The 21821-nt window shown below is 43.2% G+C and overlaps 1 protein-coding gene across 12 annotated transcripts in view; it reads right to left on the minus strand.

The window, feature by feature from the left end:
• The window catches only part of LOC138681586 (uncharacterized), a 1359044-nt gene that overhangs the window by 1194855 nt on the left and 142368 nt on the right, over positions 1–21821 (minus strand). For 2 of the 12 annotated variants that reach the window (XR_011321942.1, XR_011321940.1), the window contains exon 3: positions 3903–4745. The exons of the other annotated variants lie outside the window; for them this stretch is intronic. The gene's annotated coding sequence lies outside the window, so the exon portion shown is untranslated. Of the gene's footprint in view, positions 1–3902; positions 4746–21821 lie in introns of those variants that run through there. 12 annotated transcript variants of the gene reach the window in all.

Genomic DNA, 21821 nt, shown 5'->3' on the forward strand with positions numbered 1-21821 from the left:
TAGGAGATTTACCCAGTAAAATATCGATATTTGCAGATGATACAAAACTATGAAAGTAGTCAATACAAGAGAAGATAGTATTCTGCTAGAGATGGATCTGGATAAGTTGGAAACTCGGGCCGAAAGGTGGCAGATGCGGTTTAACAATGATAAATGTAAGGTTATACACATGGGAAGACGGAATCAATATCACCATTACACACTGAATGGAAACCACTGGGTAAATCTGACACAGAGAAGGACTTGGGGATCATAGTTAATGATAAACTTACCTGGAGCAGCCAGTGCCAGGCAGCGGCTGCCAAGGCAAACAGGATCATGGGGTCCATTCAAAGAGGTCTGGATGCACATGATGAGAGCATTATACTGCCTCTGTACAAACCCCTGGTTAGACCGCAAATGGAATACTGCGTACAGTCTTGGGCACTGATGCTCAGGAAGGATATAATGGAACTAGAGCGAGTACAAAGGAGGGCAACAAAATTAATAAAGTGGATGGGGGAACTACAATACCCAGAGAGATTAGGAAAATTAGGATTATTTAGTCTAGAAAAAAGATGACTGAGGGGCGATCTAATAAGTAATAACCATGTGTAAGTATATAAGGGGACAATACAAATATCTCTCCGAGGATCTGTTTATACCAAGGGGGCATTTTCTGCATCTGGAGGAGAGAAGATTTTTCCACCAACATAGAAGAGGATTCTTTAGGCCGGCATCACACTAGCGAGTTTTATGGACGTATGAGTAGCGCAGAAAATACACATTGCACACAGATCAATGATTTTCTATGGGGCAGCTCCTATCTGCCGTATTTTACGCATCCGTATTATACAGTATTGTACGGCCGTAGAAAATCGCAGCATGCTGCGTTTGTCAGTGTATTGCGCAAAAAATACGCAAATGAAAGTCAATGGAGGTGAGAAAAATACGGATTACACACGGGCCAACAGTGTGACTTGCGAGAAATATGCAGCGGTGTTCTATAGAAAAGTCGGTAATTCAGTGCGGTGAACAGTAAAATCACACTGACAGGTTAGAATAGAATAGCTATAATAAATGTCTACACATAGTATAGTGTGTATGTGCAAAATTTGGGGACTCTAGCTGTTAAAATAAAGGGTTAAATAGCGGAAAAAACTGGCGTGGGCTCCCGCGCAATTTTCTCCGCCAGAGTGGTAAAGCCAGTGACTGAGGGCAGATGTTAATAGCCTAGAGAGGGACCATGGTTATTGCCCCCCCCGGCTAAAAACATCTGCCCCCAGCCACCTCAGAAAAGGCACATCTGTAAGATGCGCCTATTCTGGCACTTGGCCACTCTCTTCCCACTCCCCTGTAGCGGGGAGTCTATATATAGACTGTATATATGTTTTAACGTATATTTGAGCCCATGGATCCATTCTATGTCTGTTTTTCAAGCCGGCGAAAAAAATCTCGCTGTACGGATGCCATATGGATTACATATGGAGGATGACATGCGCAAAATACGCTGCCACGCCCTGCCTACGGATGACATACGGATCACTATTTTGGAAACATTTCTGCGTATTATGGCCATAAAAAACGGACCGTATTTTCATATGCCTAGTCTGAAGCCGGCTTTACTGTTAGGACAGTTAGAATCTGGAATTCCTTGCCTGAGGAGGTGATGATGGAGAATTCAGTTGAGGGGTTCAAGAGAGGCCTGGATGTCTTCCTGGAGCGTAACAATATTGTATCATACAATTATTAGGTTCTTTAGAAGGATGTAGATCTGGGGATTTTTTCTGACGGAATATAGGCTGAACTGGATGGACAAATGTCTTTTTTTGGCCTTACTATCTATGTTACTATGTTACCAACTTTGATGTATATAATTGGGATAAATATCCTGTGAAAGGAAAGTAGTCTAATACTGTACATCTGGAAAATGAATCATCACACCAACAGAGACAAATTAAAGTCAGAAAGAAATATTATGTTTTTTTATGTTATTCAAAAAATATGTAATTTGTCATGGAATGTATTCAATACTGATTAACTGGTTGTAAAATATTGAGTCAATATAAATTATTATCATAATGTCCCTGTGTATGTTATTATGTAACATTTGAATCTTTTGTAGCCATGCATGGGAAATTCTAATATATGTTTAGCTGTAGTGGTTCCCCACCTGCAATTTAATTGATTTGCTTGCAATCAGGAAATTGGTGTGTGCACATGTTTTTAAATCCTGTTCACTTGGATGGTATCTTGACAAAGAGCGCTTGTCGCTCGAAATGCGTCAAAAAGATGCCTGCATTCTCTTTTTTGTCAAGACACAATTTTAATCTTTGCTGCATGTACCGTGGAAAATAAAATGCACTTTTTTGGACTTCATCAGTGAGCTGTTTTTTTTTGTCTTCTCTATTAGATCTCACACCCTGCCCAGGTGCTATCCGTGCTCCAGAAGTGTGGAATTGCAAGTGGGGAGCTGGATTTTCTTTTGCGCTTGAAAAAATAATGGCGACGCTACGGGTCTCAGAAAATGGCGACTTTTTTTATGATAGTTCTAAATCTTATTCAAATGGCACATTTTTTTCCTTGTGTTTTTTGACCTGTCTGAAAGCACTGTTTTTTTTTATTCTGAACATTTCTCCTTTTCAGAAAAAAATACAAAATTTATTGCTTGGAAATTCTGAGACATATTGTCAGAAGTTTATAGAATAAAAGAACAATTTACATTTTACTCATAAATATACCTATAAAGAGAAAAATCAGACAAACTAAACATTTTGCAGTGGTCTCTTAATTTTTGCCAGAGCTGTATATACACTGCTCAAAGAATAAAGGGAACACTTAAACAACAGAATATAACTCCAAGTAAATCAAACTTGTGTGAAATCAAACTGTCCACTTAGGAAGCAAAACTGTTTGACAATTAATTTCACATGTTGTTCTGCAAATGGAATAGACAACAGATGGAAATTATTGGCAATTATCAAGACACACTCAATAAAGGAGTGGTTCTGCAGGTGGGGACCACAGACCACATCTCAGTACCAATGCTTTATGGCTGATGTTTTGGTCACTTTTGAATGTTGATTGTGCTTTCACACTCGTGGTAGCATGAGACAGACTCTACAACCCACACAAGTGGCTCAGTTAGTGCAGCTCATCCAGGATGGCACATCAATGCGAGCTGTGGCAAGGTTTCCTGTATCTGTCAGCGTAGTGTCCAGAGGCTGGAAGCGCTACCAGGAGACAGGCCAGTACACCAGGAGATGTGGAGGGGGCCGAAGGAGGGCAACAACCCAGCAGCAGGACCACTACCTCGGCCTTTGTGCAAGGAGGAACAGGAAGAGCACTGCCAGAGCCCTGCAAAATGACCTCCAGCAGGCCACAAATGAGAATGTGTCTGCACAAACGGTTAGAAACCGACTCCATAAGGATGGTCTGACTGCCCGACATCCACAGATGGGGGTTGTGCTCACAGCCCAACAACATGCAGGACGCTTGGCATTTGCCACAGAACACCAGGATTGGCAAATTCGCCACTGGCGCCCTGTGCTCTTCTCAAATGAAAGCAGGTTCACACTGAGCACATGTGCCAAAAATGACAGAGTCTGGAGACGCCATGGAGAGCGATCTGCTGCCTGCAACATCCTTCAGCATGACTGGTTTGGCAGTGGGTCAGTAATGGTGTGGTGTGGCATTTCTTTGGAGGGCCACACAGACCTCCATGTGCTCGCCAAAGGTAGCCTGACTGCCATTAGGAACCGAGATGAGATCCTCAGGCCCGTTGTGAGACCATATGCTGGTGCGGTTGGCCCTGGGTTCCTCCTAATGCAGGACAATGCCAGACCTCATATAGCTGGAGTGTGTCAGCAGTTCCTGCAAGATGAAGTCATTGAAGCTATGGACTGGCTCGCCCGTTCCCCAGAACTGAATCCAATTGAACACATCTGGGACATCATGTCTCGCACCATCCACCAACGTCACGTTGCACCACAGAAGGTCCAGGAGTTAGTGGATACTTTATTCCAGGTCTGGGAGGAGATCCCTCCGGAGACCATCCGCCGCCTCATTCCAACTCTAGACCTCCGTGGGATATTAGTTGTGATTTACGCTGATCATTTTTAGGTTTTATTGTTCTCAACAAACTCCACTATGTAATGAATAAAGATTTACAACTGGAATATTTCATTCAGTGATATCTAGGTTATGGGGGATTTTAGTGTTCCCTTTATTTTTTTGAGCAGTGTATATACGAGGGGCGATCCAAAAGTAATGATAATCAATACTAAACACAATGAATATAGTCAAAAAATAAATTTATTTTTCTATATAGTCTCCTAACAAGTCTATACATTTAGTCCATCTCTTTTCTAAACTTAGAATTCCCTTCGAAAAAAATTCTTGATCTTGACCCTCTCTTCGATCTGCCAATACAACTTCTTCAACTTTTTTCACGTTTTCTTCATTGAGGGACGTGGATGGGCGTCCTTCACGATGGTTATTTTCCGTCGATGTTCTTCCCAGCTTAAATTCCTTGGCCCAGCGTGCAACTGTGGAATATGGAGGAGAAGAGTCCCCCAATGTTTCCACCAATTCGCTGTGTATGTCTTTGGTAGTCACTTTTTTCAAGCAGAGGTATTTGATGACAGCTCTGAGCTCGTTTTTTTCCATTTTGATGTTCACTCCTCGGCAGTTCATATTCAAATGAATGTAGCTCCCGGGAATCATGGTCTATTTAAGTAATCTTTTTTTCCTGGACTAGTGGGTACCTAAGAGAGAAGAAAACATTTTATTTTAATTTCTGTGTGCAATAGAAATAACCGATTATCATTACTTTTGGATCGCCCCTCGTATATATATGTACTAGCTGAAGAGCCCGGCGTTGCCTGGGCATAGTAAATATCTGTGGTTAGTTATAGCACGTCACTTCTCTTATTTTCCCATCCCGCCTCTCATTTTCCCAATCACATCTCTCATTTTCTCCCTCACATCTCTCATTTTCTCCCTCACTCCTCTCATTCCCCCCTAACACTTGTCATTTCAACCTCACATCTGTCATTTTCTGATCACTCCATTATTTTTCCTCACTCCTCTCATTTTGCACTCACACCTTTTCATTTTCACCTCACACCTTTCATTTTCACCTCATCACCTCAGTATATACATGTTTGTCATCTCCCTTATATATAGTATACATCTGTATGTCATCTCCTGTATATAGTATATACCTGTATGTCATCGCCCCTGTATATATTATATACCTGCTGTGTGTCATCTCCCCTATATATAGTATATACCTGAATGTCATCTCCTTCTATATATAGTATATACCTGTATGTCATCTCCTCCTGTATATAGTATATACCTGTGTGTCATCTCCCCTGTATATAGTATATATCTGTGTGTCATCTCCTCCTGTATATAGTATATACCTGCATGTCGTCTTCTATATATAGCATATACCTGTATGTCATCTCCTCCTGTATATAGTATATACCTGTAGGTCATCTGCTCCTGTATATAGTATATACCTGTGTGTCATCTCCTCCTGTATATAGTATATACCTGTATGTCATCTCCTCCTGTATATATATGTACCTGTATGTCATCTCCTCCTCTATATAGTATATACCTGTGTGTCATCTCTCCTGTATATAGTATATACCTGTGTGTCATCTCCTCCTGTATTAGACCTCGTTCACACGTTATTTGCTCAGTATTTTTACCTCAGTATTTGTAAGCTAAATTGGCAGCCTGATAAATCCCCAGCCAGCAGGAAGCCCTCCCCCTGGCAGTATATATTAGCTGACACATACACATAATAGACAGGTCATGTGACTGACAGCTGCCGTATTTCCTTTATGGTACATTTGTTGTAGTTTGTCTGCTTATTAATCAGATTTTTATTTTTGAAGGATAAGACCAGACTTGTGTGTGTTTTAGGGCGAGTTTCGTTTGTCAAGTTGTGTGTGTTGAGTTGCATGTGGCGACATGTATGTAGCGACTTTTGTGAGATGAGTTGTGTGTGGCAACATGCGTGTAGCAACTTTTTGTGTGTCGAGTTGCATGTGACAGGTTAGTGTAGCAACTTGTGTGCAGCAAGGTTTGCGCATGGCGAGTTTTGCACGTGGCGAGTTTTGTGTGGTGCCTTTTGAGTATGTGCAAGTTTTGTGTGAAGAAATTTTGCATGTGTTGCAACTTTTGTGCATGTGGCAATTTTTCCGCATGTGCAAGTTTTGCGTGTGGCGAGTTTTCCATGAGGTGAGTTTTGCACTTGTGGCGAGTTTTGCAAGAGCCTAGTTTTTGCATGTGGCGAGTTCTGCGCGTGGCGAGTTTTGAGCGGCGACTTTTGTGTTTCGACTTTTATGTGGCGAGGTTGGAGAATGTGTGGTGAAATGTGTGCTGAGGGTGATATGTGTTCAAGCACGTGGAAGTGTGTGGCGCATTTTGTGTGTGTGTTCATATCCCCGTGTGTGGTGAGTATCCCATGTCGGGCCCCACCTTAGCAACTTTACGGTATATACTCTTTGGCGCCATCGCTCTCACTCTTTACGTCCCCCTTGTTCACATCTGGCAGCTGTCAATTTGCCTCCAACACTTTTCCTTTCATTTTTTCCCATTATGTAGATAGGGGCAAAATTGTTTGGTGAATTGGAATGCGCGGGGTTAAAATTTCACCTCACAACATAGCCTATGACGCTCTCGGGGTCCAGACGTGTGACTGTGCAAAATTTTGTGGCTGTAGCTTCAACACCTCCAACACTTTTCCTTTCACTTTTGTCCCCATTATGTAGATAGGGGCAAAATTGTTTGGTGAATTGGAACGCGCGGGGTTAAAATTTCATCTCACAATATAGCCTATGACGCTCTCGGGGTCCAGACGTGTGACTGTGCAAAATTTTGTGGCTGTAGCTTCAACGCCTCCAACACTTTTCCTTTCACTTTTGTCCCCATTATGTAGATAGGGGCAAAATAGTTTGGTGAATTGGAACGCGCGGGGTTAAAATTTCACCTCACAATATAGCCTATGACGCTCTCGGGGTCCAGACGTGTGACTGTGCAAAATTTTGTGGCTGTAGCTGCGACAGTGCAGATGCCAATCCCGGACATACATACACACATACACACATACACACATTCAGCTTTATATAGTAGATATATATATATATATAAATGTATAAAGATATATATAAATATATAAAGATATATATATAAATATAATAGAATAAAAGCCAGCAATTCATGTGCTGTGTACGGTAGAATCGCAGAGTGACAGGTTAGAATAGAATTGATATATACACATAGAAAACATATATAGATATATAGATGTCAGTGACACACACATGTATATACAGTATGTATATATATTACATAGATGGATAGATAGAAGAAAAGCCGGCAATTCAGCAGCCGCGTAGTGTAAAATCACAGCAGGAGCCAACAGAATAGATGGATTACATACAGTAAATACTCATAGAATAGGTAGATACACAGATGCCAGTGACAAATACAATTAGTACGGTGTGTATGCAGCTTACTGCACATGTATTTAACTAATAAAAGGTTATTTTTCTGAAAAAAATGGCATAGGCATCCGCGTAATTTTCTTAACCAGCAGATGTGACCATACAGCCTGTCATCCAGCAGTGACATGGAGCAGCTTGTGTTCAGTGTTTCCCTGTGAACTCCTATTCCCTGACGGCACCGTGAGCGTGAGAAAGTTCTCCTGCTCACGATGCCGTCAGACAGTTCCTGGGAGTTAACAGCCAAAGAACTCACTTCACTTATGTGAAGTCAACGGGAGCGTAGTGGGAAAATTTGCAACCACGCAGCCTGCCATCTAGATGTAGCAGAGCTAAACCCATCATGGGACAAATGGATTATCATCATCTCTGTGGAAAGGTGAGGAATATTGTTGTTTGCATTTTTAAACTCTTTTGCAGGTGACAATAGCGTCAGTGGAATGGGCGAGGTCGTAAGGATCGTTTAATTAAGATTTATTAGGCCGGCGTCACACACAGCGTAAAACAATACGGTCCGTATATTACGGCCGTAATACGCTGAAAAGTCCCGAAAAAAGTGGTCCGTAGCTCCTCCGTAGGCAGGGTGTGTCAGCGTTTTTTGCGCATGGCATCCTCCGTATGTAATCCGTATGGCATCCGTACTGCGTGGTTTTCTCGCAGGCTAGCAAAACCAACATACCGCTATAGAAGTGATCCATGTGTCCCAAAAAGAAAAGAAAATATATATATACTGTCTATATATATATATATATATATGTGTCAGTAGACACATATATTAGAGAGAAAAGCCGGTAATTCAGTGCGGTGTACAGTAAAATCACACTGACAGCTTACGGTAGAATAGGTAGAATAAATGTGTACACATAGAATAGGTATATATATATATATGTCAGTGAGACACATATATGTATATATATTAATATTTATTCCAGCGCTAGACAGCTTGAAAGCCGGTAATTCAATTACCGGCTTTTTCCTTCTCCTTCCTAAAACCCGACATGATTTGAGACATGGTTTACATACAGTAAACCATGTCTTCTCTCCATTTTTTTTTGCAGATTCCACACTACTAATGTCAGTAGTGTGTATCTGCAAAATTTGGCCGTTCTAGCTCTTAAAATAAAGGGTTAAATGGCGGAAAAAATTGGCGTGGGCTCCCGCGCAATTTTCTCCGCCAGAGTAGTAAAGCCAGTGACTGAGGGCAGATATTAATAGCCTGGAGAGGGTCCACGGTTTTGGCCCCCCCCTGGCTAAAAATATCTGCCCCCAGCCACCCCAGAAAAGGCACATCTGGAAGATGCGCCTATTCTGGCACTTGGCCACTCTCTTCCCATTCCCGTGTAGCGGTGGGATATGGGGTAATGAAGGGTTAATGCCACCTTGCTATTGTAAGGTGACATTAAGCCTAATTAATAATGGAGAGGCGTCAATTATGACACCTATCCATTATTAATCCAATTGTAGTGAAGGGTTAAATAAAACACAAACACATTATTTAAAATTATTTTAATGAAATAAAAACAATGGTTGTTGCAGTATTTTATTCAACGCCCAATCCAGTCACTGAAGACCCTCGTTCTGTGAGTAAAAAAACATAATAAACCAACAATATACTTACCCTCCGCAGATCTGTAACGTCCAACGATGTAAATCCTTCTGAAGGGGTTAAAACATTTTGCAGCAAGGAGCTGTGCTAATGCAGGCTGCTCCTCGCTGCAAAACCCCAGGGAATGAGGCTAAAAATAGATCAATGATCTATATTTAGCTTCATTTGCGGTGAGGCGCCCTCTGCTGGCTGTTCATAGATCGTGGGAAATTACCTAGAAAGCCTGGGAGCTTTCTAGGTAATTTCCCACGATCTATGAACAGCCAGCAGAGGGCGCCTCACCGCAAATGAAGCTAAATATAGATCATTGATCTATTTTTAGCCTCATTCCCTGGGGTTTTGCAGCGAGGAGCAGCCTGCATTAGCACAGCTCCTTGCTGCAAAATGTTTTAACCCCTTCAGAAGGATTTACATCGTTGGACGTTACAGATCTGCGGAGGGTAAGTATATTGTTGGTTTATTATGTTTTTTTACTCACAGAACGAGGGTCTTCAGTGACTGGATTGGGCGTTGAATAAAATACTGCAACAACCATTGTTTTTATTTCATTAAAATAATTTTAAAAAATGTGTTTGTGTTTTATTTAACCCTTTACTAGTATTGGATTAATAATGGATAGGTGTCATAATTGACGCCTCTCCATTATTAATTAGGCTTAATGTCACCTTACAATAGCAAGGTGGCATTAACCCTTCATTACCCCATATCCCACCGCTACACGGGAATGGGAAGAGAGTGGCCAAGTGCCAGAATAGGCGCATCTTCCAGATGCGCCTTTTCTGGGGTGGCTGGGGGCAGATATTTTTAGCCAGGGGGGGGCCAATAACCGTGGACCCTCTCCAGGCTATTAATATCTGCCCTCAGTCACTGGCTTTACTACTCTGGCGGAGAAAATTGCGCGGGAGCCCACGCCAATTTTTTCCGCCATTTAACCCTTTATTTTAAGAGCTAGAACGGCCAAATTTTGCAGATACACACTACTGACATTAGTAGTGTGGAATCTGCAAAAAAAATGGAGAGAAGACATGGTTTACTGTATGTAAACCATGTCTCAAATCATGTCGGGTTTTAGGAAGGAGAAGGAAAAAGCCGGTAATTGAATTACCGGCTTTCAAGCTGTCTAGCGCTGGAATAAATATTAATATATATACATATATGTGTCTAATGACATATATATATATATATACCTATTCTATGTGTACACATTTATTCTACCTATTCTACTGTAAGCTGTCAGTGTGATTTTACTGTACACCGCACTGAATTACCGGCTTTTCTCTCTAACAGCGCTGCGTATTTCTCGCAAGTCACACTGCTTGTCCGTGTGTAATCCGTATTTTTCACGCTTCCATAGACTTTCATTGGCGTATTTCTTGCGCAGTACGGTGACAAACGCAGCATGCTGCGATTTTGTACGGCCGTAGAAAGCCGTATAATACTGATCAGTAAAATACGGCAAATAGGAGCAGGGGCATAGAGAATAATTGTGCCGTATTTTTTGCGAGTTTTACGGACGTAGATTCTGCGCTCTTACGTCCGTAAAACTCGCATGTGTGACGGCGGCCTTAAAGGAGTCTGTACCATTCTTTTAACCCCTTCAAGTCGCGGCCCTTTTTCATTTTTGCGTTTTCATTTTTCACTTCCCTCCTTCCCAGAGCCATAACTTTTTTATTTTTCCGTCAATATGGTCATGTGAGGGCTTATTTTTTGCGGGACGAGTTGTACTTTTGAACGACACCATTGGTTTTACCATGTCTTTTACTAAAAAACGGAAAAAACAGCAAAACGAGGCAGACATGCTTACCTGCCTAGGCCTCTAAACAAATGCACTATCAGGATGCAGTGGACCCATGTGGTTAAGATGGAGACTGCTCTCTTACTAAAAAACGGGAAAAAAATTCCAAGTGCGGTGAAATTGCAAAAAAAGTGCAATCCCACACTGACCTGCCATTGTGATTCTCTAGGTCATTACGAGTTCATAGACATCTAACATGTCTAGATTATTTTTTATTCAAGTGGTGAAAAAAAATTCAAAACTTTGCTTAAAAAAAAAAAGTGCCATTTTCCGATACCCGAAGCGTCTCTATTTTTCGTGATCTGGGGTCAGGTGAGGGCTTATTTTTTGCGTGCCGAGCTGACGTTTTTAATGATACCATTTTGGTGCAGATACGTTCTTTTGATCGCCCGTTATTGCATTTTAATGCAATGTCATGGCGACCAAAAAAACGTAATTCTGGCGTTTCGGATTTTTTTCTCGCTACGCTGTTTAGCTATCAGGTTAATGCTTTTTTTTATTGATAGATCGGGCGATTCTGAACGCGGCGATACCAAATAGGTGTAGGTTTTTTTTTTTAAATTGTTTTATTTAGGATGGGGCGAAAGGGGGGTGATTTAAACTTTTATATTTTTTATATTTTTTTCATATTTTTAAACACATTTTTTTTTTACTTGTGCCATGCTTCAATAGCCTCCATGGGAGGCTAGAAGCTGGCATAGCCTGATCGGCTCTGCTACATAGCAGCGATCATCAGATCGCTGCTATGTAGCTGAAATGCAGGTGTGCTGTGAGCGCCGACCACAGGGGGGCGCTCACAGCAGGCCGGCATCAGTAACCATAGAGGTCTCAAGGACCTCTATGGTTACCTTCCTGATGCATCGCCGACCCCCGATCATGTGACAGGGGTTGGCGATGACATCATTTCCGGCCGCCCGGCCGGAAGCGCCGGTTGAATGCTGCTGTCTGCGTTTCACAGCGGCATTTAACAGGTTAATAGCAGCGGGTGAATAGCGATTTCACCCGCCGCTATTGCGCGCACATGTCAGCTGTACAAAACAGCTGACATGTCGCAACTTTGATGTGGGCTCACCGCCGGAGCACACATCAAAGGGGGTGAAACGGCATGCGCCGTACTAGTATGGCGCATGTCGTGAAGGGGTTAATTAAAGGACTTTTTTCTGGGTGTGTGTGTTTTTATACAATATGACTAAGAGGTTAGTAATGGGGCATCTTATTGACGCCTCTCCATTACTAACCTCGGGGCTTGATGTCACCTGATAACACAAATGTGACATCAACCCCCCCCAACTATCACCCTATTTGCCACCGCTAAAGGGCATGTGGGAAGAGAGAGAGGCTAAGTGGCAGATTTGGCGCATCTTATAGATGCACCTTTTCTAGGGTGGCTGAGAACTGATGTTTTTAGTCTGGGAGGGGCCAATATCCATGGTCCCTTCCTAGGCTATTAATATCAGCCTGTAGCTGTATGCCTAGCCTTTGCTGGTTAAATTTTTCAGGGGGACCCTGTCATGATCCCAAAGGCAGGGGATCACAAAAGGACAAGCACAAAAACAAAACAAGCTCTAGGGTGATGGAACCTGAGCTGACCGCGATCCTGAACCTAAACACACAACTAGCAGTAGCCGGGGAACGTGCCTACGATGATTCCTAGACGTCTTGCGCCAGCCGAAGGATTAAGTTCCCCTATTAGAAGAAACACAGACCTCACTTGCCTCCAGAGAAACACCCCACAGAAATAGCAGCCCCCCACATGTAATAACGGTGAAATGAGAGGAAAGCACATACGTAGTTATGAAAATAGAATCAGCAAAAATGAGGCCCGCTAAAGCTAGATAGCAGAGGATACAAAAGTGAACTGCGCGGTCAGCGAAAAACCCTTCAAAAAACCATCCTGAAATTACTTGAACTCATGTGCCAACTCATGGAACATGAGGAGTAATTTCAGCCCACTAGAGCAACCAGCAGCAAGGAATCACATATCTGCAAGCTGGACTAAGACAAAAATAAAGCAAAACGTGGAACAGGAAAATCAAAACTTAGCTTGTCCTGAAGATAACAGACGTAGGGAGCAGAGGAAAAAAGACACGCTGATTACATTGATAGCCGGCGAGGAAATGACAAAAAAGCCAGGTTAAATAGGAAACTCCCATAACCTGATGGAACAGGTGGACACCAGAGACCGCAGAGAACACAAGTCACCCAGTACCATCAGTAACCACCAGAGGGAGCCCAAAAACAGAACTCACAACAGTACCCCCCCCTTGAGGAGGGGTCACCGAACCCTCACGAGAACCACCAGGGCGACCAGGATGAGCCCTATGAAAAGCACGGACCAAATCGGCAGCATGAACATCAGAGGCAATCACCCAAGAATTATCCTCCTGACCATAACCCCTCCACTTGACCAAATACTGGAGTCTCCGTCTGGAAACACGAGAATCCAAGATCTTCACAACATACTCCAATTCACCCTCCACCAGCACCGGAGCAGGAGGCTCAAGCGAAGGAACAACAGGTACCTCATACTTCCGCAACAACGACCGATGGAACACATTATGAATAGCAAACGATGCCGGGATATCCAAACGAAACGACACAGGGTTAAGAATTTCCAAGATCCTATAGGGACCGATGAACCGAGGCTTGAACTTAGGAGAAGAGACCTTCATAGGAACAAAACGAGAAGACAACCACACCAAGTCCCCAACAAGAAGTCGAGGACCCACGCGGCGACGGCGATTAGCAAACTGCTGAGCCCTCTCCTGGGACAACTTCAAATTGTCCACCACATGACTCCAAATCTGATGCAACCTATCCACCACCATGTCCACTCCAGGACAATCAGAAGGCTCCACCTGACCAGAGGAAAAACGAGGATGAAACCCCGAATTACAAAAGAAAGGAGAAACCAAGGTAGCAGAACTAGCCCGATTATTAAGGGCAAACTCGGCAAGCGGCAAAAAGGAAACCCAATCATCTTGATCAGCAGAAACAAAACACCTTAAATAAGTTTCTAAAGTCTGATTAGTTCGTTCCGTCTGGCCATTCGTCTGAGGATGGAATGCAGACGAAAAGGACAAATCAATGCCCATCTTAGCACAGAACGTCCGCCAAAATCTAGACACAAACTGGGATCCCCTGTCAGAAACGATGTTCTCCGGAATGCCATGCAACGGACCACGTTTTGAAAAAACAGAGGGACCAATTCAGAGGAGGAAGGTAACTTAGGCAAGGGTACCAGATGAACCATCTTAGAAAAGCGGTCACACACAACCCATATGACGGACATTTTTTGAGAGACAGGGAGATCCGAAATAAAGTCCATGGAAATGTGCGTCCAAGGCCTCTTCGGGATAGGCAAAGGTGACAACAATCCACTGGCCCGAGAACAGCAAGGCTTAGCCCAAGCGCAAACTCCACAAGACTGCACGAAAGAACGCACATCCCTCGACAAGGAAGGCCACCAAAAAGACCTGGCCACCAAGTCTCTAGTACCAAATATTCCAGGATGACCTGCCAACACAGAAGAATGGACCTCGGAGATGACTCTACTGGTCCAATTATCCGGAACAAACAGTCTTTCCGGCGGACAACGATCAGGTTTATCCGCCTGAAACTCCTGCAAAGCACGTCGCAAGTCTGGGGAGACAGCCGACAAAATCACCCCATCCCTAAGGATACCAGTGGGCTCAGAATTTCCAGGGGAGTCAGGCACAAAACTCCTAGAAAGAGCATCCGCCTTCACATTCTTTGAACCTGGCAGGTATGAAACCACAAAATTGAAACAGGAGAAAAACAGTGACCAACGAGCCTGTCTAGGATTCAGACGCTTGGCAGACTCAAGGTACATCAGATTTTTGTGATCAGTCAAGACCACCACACGATGTCGAGCACCCTCAAGCCAATGACGCCACTCCTCAAATGCCCACTTCATGGCCAAAAGCTCCCGATTACCAACATCATAATTCCGTTCAGCGGGCGAAAATTTTCTAGAAAAGAACGCACATGGCTTCATCACTGAGCCATCAGAGCTTCTCTGTGACAAAACCGCCCCCGCTCCGATCTTGGAAGCATCAACCTCACCCTGAAAAGGAAGCGACGTATCTGGCTGACGCAACACAGGAGCAGAAGAAAACCGGCGCTTAAGTTCCTGAAAGGCCTCCACAGCCGCAGGAGACCAATCAGTAACATCAGCACCCTTCTTAGTCAAATCCGTCAAAGGCTTAACAACACTAGAAAAATTAGTTATGAAGCGATGATAAAAATTAGCAAAGCCCAAGAACTTCTGTAGACTCTTAAGAGATGTAGGCTGCGTCCAGTCACAAATAGCCTGAACCTTGACGGGATCCATCTCAATAGTAGAAGGGGAAAAAATATACCCCAAAAAAGAAATCTTCTGGACTCCAAAGAGACATTTAGAACCCTTTACAAACAAAGAATTGGCCCGCAGGACCTGAAACACCTTCCTGACCTGCTGAACATGAAACTCCCAGTCATCAGAAAAAACCAAAACATCATCCAAATACACGATAATAAATTTATCCAGATATTCACGGAAAATATCGTGCATAAAAGACTGGAAGACAGAAGGAGCATTAGAAAGTCCAAAAGGCATCACCAAATACTCGAAATGGCCCTCAGGCGTATTAAATGCGGTTTTCCACTCATCACCCTGCCTTATCCGCACAAGATTATACGCACCCCGAAGATCAATCTTAGTGAACCATTTAGCCCCCTTAATGCGAGTGAACAAATCAGTCAACAATGGCAAAGGATACTGATAATTGACTGTAATCTTATTCAAAAGACGATAATCTATGCAAGGCCTCAAGGAACCATCTTTTTTGGCCACGAAAAAAAAACCTGCTCCAAAAGGGGACGAAGATAGACGGATATGTCCCATTTCCAAAGACTCCTTAACATAATTCCGCATAGCAGTATGCTCTGGCACTGACAGATTGAACAAACGACCTTTAGGGAATTTACTGCCAGGAATCAAATCTATAGCACAATCGCAATCCCTGTGAGGAGGAAGCGAACTGAGCTTAGGCTCCTCAAAAACCTCCCGATAATCAGACAAAAATACCGGAACCTCAGAAGGAGTAGATGAAGCGATAGAAATCGGAGATGCATCATCATGAACCCCCTGACATCCCCAGCTTAACACAGACATTGTTTTCCAGTCCAGGACTGGGTTATGAGTTTGTAACCATGGCAGACCAAGCACTAAGACATCATGTAAATTATACAGTACCAGGAAGCGAATCACCTCCTGATGAACGGGAGTCATACGCATGGTCACTTGTGTCCAGTACTGAGGTTTATTCATAGCCAAAGGTATAGAGTCAATTCCTTTCAAAGGAATAGGAACTTCCAGAGGTTTCAGACTAAACCCACAGCGATTGGCAAATGACCAATCCATAAGACTCAGGGCAGCGCCTGAATCCACATAGGCATCGACGGAAATGGATGATAATGAACAAATCAGAGTCACAGACAGAATGAACTTAGACTGTAAAGTACCAATGGCAACAGACTTATCAACCTTTTTTGTGCGTTTAGAGCATGCTGATATAACATGAGCTGAATCACCACAATAAAAACACAATCCATTTTTCCGCCTATAATTTTGCCGTTCACTTCTGGACTGAATTCTATCACATTGCATTATCTCAGGTGCCTGTTCAGAAGACACCGCCAAATGGTGCACAGGTTTGCGCTCCCGTAACCGCCGATCAATCTGAATAGCCATAGTCATGGACTCATTCAGACCTGTAGGCGCCGGGAACCCCACCATAACATCTTTAATGGCCTCAGAAAGGCCATCTCTGAATTTTGCAGCCAGAGCGCACTCATTCCACTGAGTAAGCACCGACCATTTCCGAAATTTCTGACAATATATTTCTGCTTCATCTTGCCCCTGAGAGAGAGCCAATAAAGCTTTTTCAGCCTGAATCTCTAGGTTAGGTTCCTCATAGAGCAAACCCAATGCCAGAAAAAACGCATCCACATTGAGCAACGCAGGATCCCCTGGTGCCAATGCAAATGCCCAATTCTGAGGGTCACCCCGCAGGAAAGATATAACAATCTTGACCTGCTGAGCAGGGTCTCCAGAGGAGCGAGATTTCAAGGAAAGAAACAACTTGCAATTGTTCCTAAAATTCAGAAAACTAGATCTATCTCCAGAAAAAAACTCTGGGATAGGAATTCTAGGTTCAGACATAGGCGTATGTACAACAAAATCTTGTATATTTTGAACCTTAGCAGCAAGATTATTCAGGCTGGAAGCCAAACTCTGGACGTCCATGATAAACAGCTGAGGTCAGAGCCATTCAAGGATTAAGAGCAGGAAAAAAGCAGCCAAGCTGCAATTAAGGCTAGGCAGCAAACACTGAGGAGGAAAAAAAAAAAAAAAAAAAAACTTCCTCAGACTACTTTTCCTCCTACTTCAGCCAAAACGATGACCAATTTTTTCAGGCCGGCTATACTGTCATGATCCCAAAGGCAGGGGATCACAAAAGGACAAGCACAAAAACAAAACAAGCTCTAGGGTGATGGAACCTGAGCTGACAGCGATCCTGAACCTAAACACACAACTAGCAGTAGCCGGGGAACGTGCCTACGATGATTCCTAGACGTCTCGCGCCAGCTGAAGGATTAAGTTCCCCTATTAGAAGAAACACAGACCTCACTTGCCTCCAGAGAAACACCCCACAGAAATAGCAGCCCCCCACATGTAATAACGGTGAAATGAGAGGAAAGCACATACGTAGTTATGAAAATAGAATCAGCAAAAATGAGGCCCGCTAAAGCTAGATAGCAGAGGATACAAAAGTGAACTGCGCGGTCAGCGAAAAACCCTTCAAAAAACCATCCTGAAATTACTTGAACTCATGTGCCAACTCATGGAACATGAGGAGTAATTTCAGCCCACTAGAGCAACCAGCAGCAAGGAATCACATATCTGCAAGCTGGACTAAGACAAAAATAAAGCAAAACGTTGAACAGGAAAATCAAAACTTAGCTTGTCCTGAAGATAACAGACGCAGGGAGCAGAGGAAAAAAGACACGCTGATTACATTGATAGCCGGCGAGGAAATGACAAAAAAGCCAGGTTAAATAGGAAACTCCCATAACCTGATGGAACAGGTGGACACCAGAGACCGCAGAGAACACAAGTCACCCAGTACCATCAGTAACCACCAGAGGGAGCCCAAAAACAGAACTCACAACAGGACCCTATGTCAATTTTTTCTAGGATCACTCTGTAAAGTAGACAATAAAGCCTAAGCAAACAGCTGTGAGCTGATATTAACAGCCTGAGAATCTTTATAGCTATTGGCCCCTTCACAGAATATTAACATCAGCCCTCAGCTTTCCCTCTGCTGGTTATTAAAAATACATGGGAGCCCATGCAATTTTGTTTTCATTTTTTCTTTAAAATTAACAGTTGCTGTTTGGTTACAGCCTTTATATGTTCATTCTGTTAAGGCTCCTACATAGGCTGGTGACAATGTGTGTGTGTTTGTTTGTGTGTATGTTTGTGTTTACTTACCGACTTAGTAATGAGTGTGTCAGGCTGACACCTTTTCATAACTAAGGCTAGGGCTTGGTGTCAATGACAGCTGCTGACACCAAGCCTTAACTCCATTACCCTGATGCTACTTGCATTAGCTTGAAAAAGGTGGTGTTGAACCAAGAAATTACATCACAAAACTTTTTTTTAAATATCTTTATTTAGCTCAAAAAAGCATTCATTGCTGTACAAGAACGCATGCAAAAACGTATACAAAAACTAACCAAAAACATTTTTGCCACAGTGTTTTTCCTGCCAAGAGATGCAGCAACCTTGCAGAAATCTCTACAAGCAAATACTCAACATGTGCACATAGCCTTAGACATAAAAACACATATAATGAAATTAATCTTTACAGAATTTAGTCCCTACCACCAAAATTGTGTTGCAGTTGTATTAAACAAAATACCAATTCATCAAAAGTTCAATCTTATTCAGCAAATAGATGGTGGCCCAATTCTAACGCATCGGGTATTCTAGAATATTAATGTATGTATGTACGTCACGCTGTGAGTGGGGGTTAAATTCTGCGCCAATATCGCAAATCGGCCAGCCGGGCGTGACCAATCAGCGAAGCGTGGTTCAAATCTGGCGCCAATTCACGGCCGGACTGCATCTGTCGCTGATTGATCGCGGCCGACTGGGCACGACCAATGACCAAAGCCGTGTTTAAATACCGCGCCAATATCGCTGATTGGTTGCAGCCCACCGTACCTGACCAATCACTGAAGCGGTGTTTAAATCCCATGCCAATATCGCTGATTGGTCGCGGCCAGCCGGGCGCGACCAATCAGCGAAGCGTGGTTTAAATCCTGCGTCAATTCGTGACTGGATTGCGTCTGTCGCTGATTGGTCGCAGGATGTCGGGGGTTCGGGGCGCTGGATGTCGTGGGTTTATTGTTTAGGATATAGTACAGCCACATTGTATATAACACAGCCACGTAGTATATAGCACAGCCACATAGTATGTAGTATAAAGCACAGCCACATAGTATATAGCACAGCCATGTAGTATATAGCACAGCCATGTAGTATATAGCACAGCCCGTAGTATATAGCAGCCACGTAGTATATAGCACAGCCTGTAGTATATAGCAGCCATGTAGTATATAGCACAGCCCGTAGTATATAGCAGCCACGTAGTATATAGCACAGCCACGTAGTATATGACAGCCACGTAGTATATAGCACAGCCACGTGGTATATAGCAGCCATGTAGTATATAGCACAGCCTGTAGTATATAGCACAGCCACGTAGTATATAGCACAGCCACGTAATATATAGCAGCCACATAGTATATAGCACGGCCACATAGTATATAGCGCAGCCACGTAGTATATAGCACATCCACATAGTATATAGCACAGCCACGTAGTATATAACACAGACAGCCACGTATTATATAGCACAGCCACGTAGTATGTAGTATAAAGCACAGCCACATAGTATATAGCACAGCCATGTAGTATATAGCACAGCCATGTAGTATATACCACAGCCCGTAGTATATAGCAGCCACGTAGTATATAGCACAGCCTGTAGTATATAGCAGCCATGTAGTATATAGCACAGCCACGTAGTATATAGCAGCCACGTAGTATATAGCACAGCCACGTAGCATATAGCAGCCATGTAGTATATAGCACAGCCCATAGTATATAGCAGCCACGTAGTATATAGCATAACCCGTAGTATATAGCAGCCACGTAGTATATAGCACAGCCATGTAGTATATAGCAGCCACGTAGTATATAGCACAGCCACGTAGTATATAGCAGCCATGTAGTATATAGCACAGCCTGTAGTATATAGCACAGCCACGTAGTATATAGCACAGCCACGTAGTATATAGCACAGCCACGTAGTTGTCATGATCCCAATGGCAGGGGATCACAAAAGGACAAGCACAAAAAACAAAACAAGCTCTAGGGTGATGGAAACTGAGCTGACAGCGATCCTGAACCTCAACACACAACTAGCTGTAGCCTGGGAACGTGCCTACGATGATTCTAGACGTCTCGCGCCAGCCGAAGAACTAACTTTCCCTATTAGAAGAAACACAGACCTCTCTTGCCTCCAGAGAAACACCCCACAGAAATAGCAGCCCCCCACATGTAATGACGGTGAAATGAGAGGAAAGCACATACGTAGTTATGAAAACAGATTCAGCAAAATGAGGCCCGCTAAAGCTAGATAGCAGAGGATACAAAAGTGAACTGCGCGGTCAGCGAAAAACCCTACAAAAAACCATCCTGAAATTACTTGAACTCATGTTCCAACTCATGGAACATGAGGAGTAATATCAGCCCACTAGAGCAACCAGCAAAAAGGAATCACATATCTGCAAGCTGGACTAAGACAAAAATTAAGCAAAACGTGGAACAGGAAAATCAAAAACTTAGCTTGTCCTGAAGAATACAGAAGCGGGAAGCAGAGGTAACAAGACACACTGATTACATTGATAGCCGGCGAGGAAATGACAAGAAAGCCAGGTTAAATAGGAAACTCCCATATCCTGATAGAACAGGTGGACACCAGAGACCGCAGAGAACACAAGTCACCCAGTACCATCTGTAACCACCAGAGGGAGCCCAAAAACAGAATCCACAACACGTAGTATATAGCACAGCCACGTAGTATATAACACAGCCTACGTACTATATAACACAGACAGCCACGTAGAATATAGCAGAGCCACGTAGTATATAGCACAGCCACATGGTATATTGCACAGCCACGTAGTATATAGCAGCCACATAGTATGTAGCAGCCACATAGTATATAGCAGCCACACAAGTATATAGCACAACGTGGTATACAGCAGCCACGTAGTATATAGTAGCCACATAGTATATAGCAGCCACGTAGTATATAACACATATATACGAAAAGCGGCTTAGAAAGATTTCAAGTTTTTATCGGAGCTGGAGTATCTATTTTCTCCTAGTATATAACACAGCCCACGCAGTAAACACAGCCGATGCAGTATATAACACTACCCACGTAGTATATATCAGTCACGCAGTATATAACACAGCCCACATAGTATACAGCAATGTGGGCACCATATCTCTGTTAAAAAAAAGAATTAAAATAAAAAATAGTTATATACTCACCCTCCGGCGTCCACCAAAGTTGTCCCGATGTGTGCGAGGCTGCCGCCAGCTTCCGTTCCCAGTGATGCATTGCGATATTACCCAGATAAGTTAGCGGTCTCGTGAGACCGCTAAGTCATCTTGGTAATTTCGCAATACATCTCTGGGAACGGAAGATGGCAGCAGCATCGTCGCTCGTGCGCATCAGTGGACGGCGGAAGGTGAGAATAGCACCATTTTTTTATT

Source organism: Ranitomeya imitator, chromosome 5 (assembly GCF_032444005.1).
Source record: "Ranitomeya imitator isolate aRanImi1 chromosome 5, aRanImi1.pri, whole genome shotgun sequence".
NCBI lineage: Eukaryota > Metazoa > Chordata > Amphibia > Anura > Dendrobatidae > Ranitomeya > Ranitomeya imitator.